Genomic DNA, 8138 nt, shown 5'->3' with positions numbered 1-8138 from the left:
ATTTAACAAAGAAAAATCAACCAAAAAAATGAGTTCACGTGTCACCTCTGACACGTGTGTCATAGGTTCGCCATCACTGACCTAATCCAAAATTTCATCTCATCCTGTGAAATACACATTAATTATCATGAATGTCTTCTACAGATAAGCAACCAGTGTGGCAGGGAGCTTAAGTCTGCCAATAGGGCTTAATGGCAGCGGTTAGTTTGCCTGCTCCAACTTCCTATCCCCATCTGAGAAATAGGGAAAACACTTCATGCTCTTCTCTTCCTGAGGAAGACTATGTCTGTCACAGAGTCATCTGTCTTCTAGGGAGTTTAGGCTCAAGATCACCTGTGCCAAGAAATGGCTTTTGCCAAGATAACTTGGCCTGGACATTGGGACAGACAGCATACTTCAAGCATAACATATGAGCTGGAGAAAAGTATGTCAGGGCAGGAGCAGGCTGTAAGCCAGGGAGGATCAGGTGAGTGAGGAGAAAGATTTCTGTGTGTCCCAGCTGCTAACGGCTATGCTCAGAGCCCACAGTAACTGGCGTGCTATTTCCTTGCACCAACAGTATTCCAGGAAGGGAAACCTCCCCAGCCTGGATGACAACTCCAGCCGGCCTGAGAATTTTCTGCTCATTCTTAGAATAGTGTCTGTGGTCACTTTGGTTGCAAACCCAGTCTCCGTTCAGAAATTAGAATGCTAATGCCAGGTATTCATCAACAGTCTGAACTTTTTACCATAAATCCCACTCTTCCCCCCACCTGCCCAGTGTAGAGGGGCTGGCTTCTTCTCTCTTTTTCCACTCGGCCTCCCCAGCCAGTTTCCATGGCTACGACTACTGCTCTCAGTGGGAGCAGTCGGGGAAGGGGCAGCAACAGCTGTTAAGTTGACTTCAGGCTTTCTTGCCAGGCAGATGTTAAATTCTGCCTCTTTCTCGCCAAGTGCTTTAATGCCCTCTCCAAGGGTTCCCCAGTCAGGCTCTTTCTCCAAAAGTCCTCTCTAACCTGTGGATGTATCTCAAGTCCAACCTCATTTGGGGTGGTCACCTGAGACCCCGTCCTCAGCCCCTGGGCATTCAGCTCCAGCCTTTAGCTACTGGGGAGCCCCACAGAGGAACGAAGACATGGAGTCCCTGCAGGACCTCTCTACTGTGAGGCCCACATCTGTCCAGAGGAAACTCGCATGCTTCTTATCCCCACAACCCCCACCCCCCCACCCCCCCACCCCCCAAAAAAACTCTGCAAGTGCAGGCTGGTCCCAGCATAGTGGCAGCAGCCCAACCAAAGCAGCTTGTGAGCCCTCCTCTCACTTTCCAAATTTCCCAGGTGGGACCAGAGTCCAGGCCAAAACGCCCAGCTGGGGGGGGGGGGGTCACACATGCTGCTCTCAGAGAAGCCCTGTCCCCCAGACACAAGACCTCAGGAGGCTTGAGGTAAGGGAACAGGAACTCACTTGTCCCCAAGATGGGACTCACAGCACAGCTTTCTTCAAGCAAATTTGCCCTCACAAAATCCTCCTGTCTCCTCTATTTTTCCTTTTATAGGGTCTCAAAGTGGACAAAGGGGTTTGAAAAGTCTTGGGACAGATTTAGACATTTCCATAGGTCACTTGGCACCTCCATTTGGATTTTCGCATCTATGATACATATTGGTGTCTGGTGGAAATTTTAGTTTTAAGGCCCTGTTATACTTACATGCATTGACCATTTTTATAGTCGAAAGTACAGATAGCATGGTTTCTCATTTTAAAGGTGAGGAAAACCTATCTCTGGGGGCTCGAAGAGGTAAGGCCAAGGTCACCCAGCCAGTCAGTGATGGAGCTGGAATTCCAACCAGGTGTGTCCCGCGACATCCGGGAGGTGTGTGCTCCCTGGCCTGGTACCCAAGGAAAGCATTTAGAGACACAGGGGGAGGTGCTCCCTTCGTTTAGGGCCCAGGCCCCAAGTCACAGCAAGAGGCTCCCGGCCACTAGAGAGCTGATGTAAGACGGCTCCTGAGGCTTGCTCCTGCCCACACCCTCACAGGACATCTTCTGGGACCTAGTTTCAGAGAGAGGGCTGGTAGGACTTGGGTTGTGGGAGAGACCAATAAATAATTCTACTGATCTGGCAGCGACCCCATCTCAGTGAGACTCGACGGGAAGGAGGATGCCAGGAGGGCTGACTCACCTAGTCTAACATCCAAGCCAAACACTGAGGAAAGGGCTCCGCTCAGCCAAGAAGACTGTAACTGCAGGAGGACGGGGAGTCTGTGCTGGGATCCCAGCCATGCCTTTGCCTCGATGTTTTCTCAGAGTGCTTGGGCCTCTTTTTCTCCATGAATTTTGTGTGCTTGGGAGCAAGGCATGCCAGGGCTCCAACTGGTGGTGCAGAAACACCACACAAAGGTGTTGAGAGGGGAGATAGGGAAGAACTGACTTAGGGTCCTTACAGGAGGGGGCGAACACGGCAGTGACCAGCTCCCAAAATGAGCTTAGTTTGCTCTTCAATGAAGTCCAGTCTGGTGGGTGTTTCCAACACAGGAAGTTAGTTAGTAAGCCGTGGTCCTTCCACAGTGAGAGGCCACTGAAGAGCACGACATAGCACACTTAATTATACGGAAAGATTATCAAGGGAAGAATGTGGAGAGCAGAATCCTGTGTGTCCTGGGATCACACCCTTCAATTAAGTTCCTTCTTATCCTCAGGCTGACCCAAAGGTGTAAAGTCAGGACAGGGCCCAGCCCCTTCCACTTCCTAAGGTCCGAACACCTCACCTCCATCGCTCCCACATCCTTTCTCGGGGATCTGTCGGCTGGTCTTCTACACCCTTCAAATACAGCGTTATCATTCCCCACAGCATTAGTCCCAGACAACTGGGCTCACTCTGACGAATGCTCCCTTCGGTGAGGAAGCCTTGCCCCATCCTACCCCCAGTTTCTGATGGGGCCACATCCCTGAGGCCAGAATGTGTTTTTGGCACTTCCTCGGTGAAGAATACAAACCAGCACGAACACACGTGCACGCACGCTCTTGTTTACCGTAATCTAGGACAATCTACCTTAACACAAACACACCTATAAATGTTGTTTGGGTTTTGTTTTTACACGCAATCGGCTCATAATAGGCCTATTAGTCTGCCACTAGGATTGAGCTAAATTCATGCTTAGGACTGAAACATTTCTCCAAGGATACAGTCTGCAGAGACGCAGCCTTGATGAGATGATCTTTCAATACGTTGGCAGGGCAGCCAGGTCTCGGCGCCTCAGACCTCTGCAAGCCAGACGAGGCTACAGGACTCTTAACGAAAGACCTGGAGGCAGATTGCTCAGGACAAGGAAGAGAGGTCAAGCAGCTATCTCCTCAACACTGTTGGTCGCTCCAAAATTGCAGGGTTTGGATTTTGGATTCTGTTGGGTTTATGTTGACTCTTATTCTCTCTATTAGAAGGAGGGCTGACTTCCTTGTTACGTATGTATGCCAGTATATGTATGCTTAGAGCAAATTCTGGAAGTAAATACAACAAAATGTGTAAAGCAGTTATGGAAATGACTTGAAATTAAAATATTCTTTTTTCATTATTACCTGTGTTTTCCTTCTCTGTTTTGCCAAAGAAATTGAAGCCATTGGCTTGAGCTGACTGAAATTCCTGCTGCCTTCTCTACACCACTCCCCTAAGTTCTCATCCATCTCTGTGACCACATGCATCCTTCCCTCCTTCCCTCCAAAATCAGAGACTGAGGCAAACTCTCCTTCCATGCCCTTATTTCCTCTCTCTGTGTTCTAACTATACCTAACGTGTAAAACTGATCTATTCATGCATTACAGAGTTGTCAGCAGTCATACTTCTGATAAATAAAAAGAGCACAGTAACGAAGATGATCATGTTTTGTCTCTTCGTACCTCAGTTTCTTCATCTATAACAGCGATGGCGAACCTCTGACACACGTGTCAGAGGTGACACGCGAACTCATTTTTTTGGTTGATTTTTCTTTGTTAAATGGCATTTAAATATATAAAATAAATATCAAAAATATGTCTTTGTTTTACTGTGGTTGCAAATATCAAAAAATTTCTATATGTGACACGGCACCAGAGTTAAGTTAGGGTTTTTCAAAATGCTGACACGCCAAGCTCAAAAGGTTCACCATCACTGATCTATAAAATGGGGTGATTATAGTACCTACCTCATAGGACTGTTGTAAAGATTAAATGAGTTAATTTTATGTTAAGGACTTAGAAGAGCACCTGATATACAGTAGGTGTCTATAAGTGGTTGCCAGTGTTAATATTACTGTACTAATTAGTGTTGCTAGTATTAATATTAGTGCACTAGAGGCCGAGTGAGTGAAATTCATGCATGGGGGGTGGGTGTCCCTCAGCCCAGCCTTCACCCTCTCCAATCTGGGACCCCGCGAGGAATATCTGACTGCCCATTGGACAGTAGGACATCCCTCTCACAATCCAGGACTGCTGGCTCCCAACTGCTCACCTGCCTGCCAGCCTGATCACTCCCTAACCACTCCCCTGCCAGCCTGATCAATGCCTAACTGCTCCCTTGCCAGCCCTATTGCCCCTAATTGCCCTCTCCTGCTGGCCTGGTCACCCCCATCTTCCCTCCCCTGTAGGCCTGGGTCCTCCCCAACTGCCCTCCCTTTCAGGCCTGGTCCCTTCCAACTGCCCTCCCCTGCTGGCCTGATCACCCGCAATTACCCTCCCCTGCTGGCCATCTTGTGGTGGCCATCTTGTGTGTTGGAGTGATGGTCAATTTGCATATTAACTCTTTATTATATAGGATTCCCTCATTTCTGCCAAAACTTTGATTCATCAACTATCTCCCCATATATATATACATACACACACACACACACACACACACACACACACACAGAGCCAGGTGCATGAAAATTCATGCACTGGAGGGGGGGCCCTCAGCCCGGTCTGCCCCCTCTCACAGTCCAGGAGCCCTCAGGGGCTGGAGGTGACCCAGTGATCAGGGGAAGATGACGCCCCCATCACACCTAGATTGGCTTTGGTTACCTGCACCTCAGGCAGACCTGAGCTGCTGGGCAGCCAACATCTGAGGCTTACCTGCGTCTTGGGCCAGCCCTGGGCGGCTGGGGGGCTGAGGGGACTGGGCGCCACCATCTTGTGGCTGTGGGCGCTGCCATCTTTGAGGGAGGGGCAGTCAATTAGCATATTCCCTCCTTATTGGCTGTGGGCGCTGCCATCTTTGTGATGGTGTAAGAGTCAATTTGCATATTTCTGCTTTATTAGATAGGATTTTTTTTAATCCCCACCAGAGCATATTTTTCCATTGATTTTTAGAAAGAGTAGAAGGAGGGGGAGAGACAGAGAGAGAGTAACATCAATATGAGAGAGATACATCAGTTGCCATGGCCCTGAGCAGGGCCAAGGATTAAGCCTACAACCAAGGTATATGCCCTTGACTGGCATCGAACCCGAGACCCTTTATTCTGCAGGCTAGCACTGTAACCACTGAGCAAAACTGGCTATAACCCCCCTCCTATATTTTAAACCTCTCTCTCTCTTCAGATTCCTTCCCTTAGTTTATTTAGAGTCAACAATCTTCAACCCCTAACTCCACCCTTGATTTTACTAACCTTTCTCCCCCCTTCAAGTCCAGACGTCTGAAAGAAGTGGGTTTTGAGGTTCACTTTCCACATTTACTCACATTCAGCACTTCGTCACTCATGATATAATACAATCTGCTGTCCCTCTCACATCTCCAGTGAAACTCCTCCAGCAAAGACCACAATGGCCTGCTTTTACCAAATTCAAAGACACTATTTTGTTCTTATCTTTCTGGACCTTTCTTTCTTATCTGACCCCACTCTCTCTCCTGAAACCTTTTTCCTTGCCTCTCCTGTCCTTCTCCTTCTCTGGACTCTCATCTCAGCCTCCTTGCCTGGGTTCTTTCTCGCCACTCAGTCCTCAAGCGTTGATGCTCCCCAAGGTCTGTGTGCAGCTGCCTGCCCTCCTCATTCTGTCCTCTCTCCCTAAGGAAGCATAGGCACTGCTAGACTACTTATCCTCATTTTCCTATAACAACCAAATTACACTTCTAGCTCTGGCCTGTCTCCTAAGCTACAGCCCATTTATCCTAGTACAAGCTGGATATTTACACCTGGAGGTCTCACAGCACTGTCTAAACCAGTGGTTCTCAACCTTCCTCATGCCGCAACCCTTTAATACAGTTCCTCATGTTGTGGTGACCCCCAATTTCATTGTTACAAATTGAACATAATTAAAGCATAGTGATTAATCACAAAAACAATATGTAATTATATGTGTTTTCCGATGGTCTTGGGCGACCCCTGTGAAAGGGTCATCCGACCCCCAAAGGGGTTGCGACCCACAGGTTGAGAACCGCTGGCCTAAACTTAAACTCACTGTCTTCTTAAACTTACATGTCCTTCAGGATTCCCCGCTTAAACAGGCAAAACTGTCATGGCCATCCACCATCGCCATCTTCTGAGCGAGAGCCTCAGGAAACAGCCTAGACTTCTTCTTCTAGTCATGTCTCAAGTCCAGCAGAGCTCATTTTCCTAGTTTTTCTCAAGTCCATCCACTTCTCTCCATAGCAGGCCATGTCAGATGCAGGCAGTGAAAGCATTGTCTCAATCTCTTTATCCATCCTCCTCCTAACTTTCCTCCTTTTTCATTCCCCTCTTGATCTGTTTACTCATTCAATCAGTCAGTCAACCAACAAACACAGGTTGGACATCTACAATACTCTAGGCCCTAGGGATACAGAAAGGAAATAGGCAATGTCCCCGAGGGAGCTTGGGATCGGTGAGAAAGGGCCACCCAGAAGCCCAGGTCATGAAATATGCACACAGGAGCTCAGGAGTCCTTCTGTCTGAACTGAGAGGATTTTTATATAATATTTCAAGCAAACAAAGAAGTATAGACACCAACATATCTTACATCTAAACACCCAGCTCTCTGGAATTCTGATATTTATCTTTCCCCTGTATACTATAAAATATATATGTATCTGTTATAATATTCCATGTTTTCAAACTTCATGTAAAATGTCCTTATGACATTTTTTCTCAACACTATGTTTTTGAGATATATTCATTGTTTACATCAGGAGTATTTTCACTGCTTTGTAGGATTCCATTTGCTTATTCTCCTGTTGATGGATATGTAGGCGACTTCCAGGTTTTCCAATATGAGCAATGTTATAATAAATTTTTATGCATGTCCCATAGGTGTCTCCTTGTGCACATGTAGGATTTCACTAGAAGTCCATTGTAGAGTTGAAGGACATGCATATCTGACGTTCCTTAGACATTGCCAAATTGCTCTTCAAAGTGATTGTACCACCAGCAGCCCATCAGAGTTTCTGTTTATCTACTCTACATCCTCGTAAACATTCAGTAGTATCCCTTTTTAATTATTGCCAACCCAATGGGTGGGAAATGGTATCTCATATAGCTTAAATTTTTATTTCTTTGATTATTAGTAAAGCTGCCTATTCAGTTTTCTTTTTGAGTAGCAAATACCTTCCCCTAGCCTGAGTCCTGTCTCCAAATGTATTTAAGATGTCTTCCTTGAACAGAAGTTGTTCTGTGAATGTCCTTCATTCCCTTTATGGTTGATTTTTGTGTCCTGTTTAAGAAATGATTACCTGCTCAAAGCTCATAAAGATTTCTCCGTATTTCATCTAAAAGTTTTAAAGGTTAGCTTTTTAGTTATTTATTTTGGAGGATGGAACTAAGAACCTAATTTAATGTTTTTCCACGTGGATAACAAATTTTCCAAGCATCACTTATTTCTAAAAGTAATTTCTTTCCCCTGCTGATTTGAAATGCCAACTGTTGTATATCATTTCCATATGTGCGTGGGTCTCTTCCTGGGCTCTCTGTTCTGCACCATCACCCCACTCTCTGATTATCATTCCTTTGTAATATCACTAAGTCCCGTTATCTTGTAGGTTAAGTCTTCCTCCCACCCCACCTCCTTGTGTTCTTTCTAAAATTATCTAGCTTTGCTCTTCCATATGAATTTTAAGATCAGTTTGTCAAGTTCCAGAAAGAAAAAAAAAAAACTTTATAGGGATTTTAAAATTGAAATTCAATTGAATTTCTAGATTATTTGGAAGAAATTGGCATATGTAGGATATTGAGTCTTCTGATCCA

The sequence above is a fragment of the Myotis nattereri genome (assembly GCF_964212035.1).
Source record: "Myotis nattereri genome assembly, chromosome: 3".
NCBI classification, from domain to species: Eukaryota; Metazoa; Chordata; class Mammalia; order Chiroptera; family Vespertilionidae; genus Myotis; species Myotis nattereri.
The sequence above is the reverse complement of the archived record's forward strand: the minus strand, read 5'-3'. Positions refer to the sequence as shown.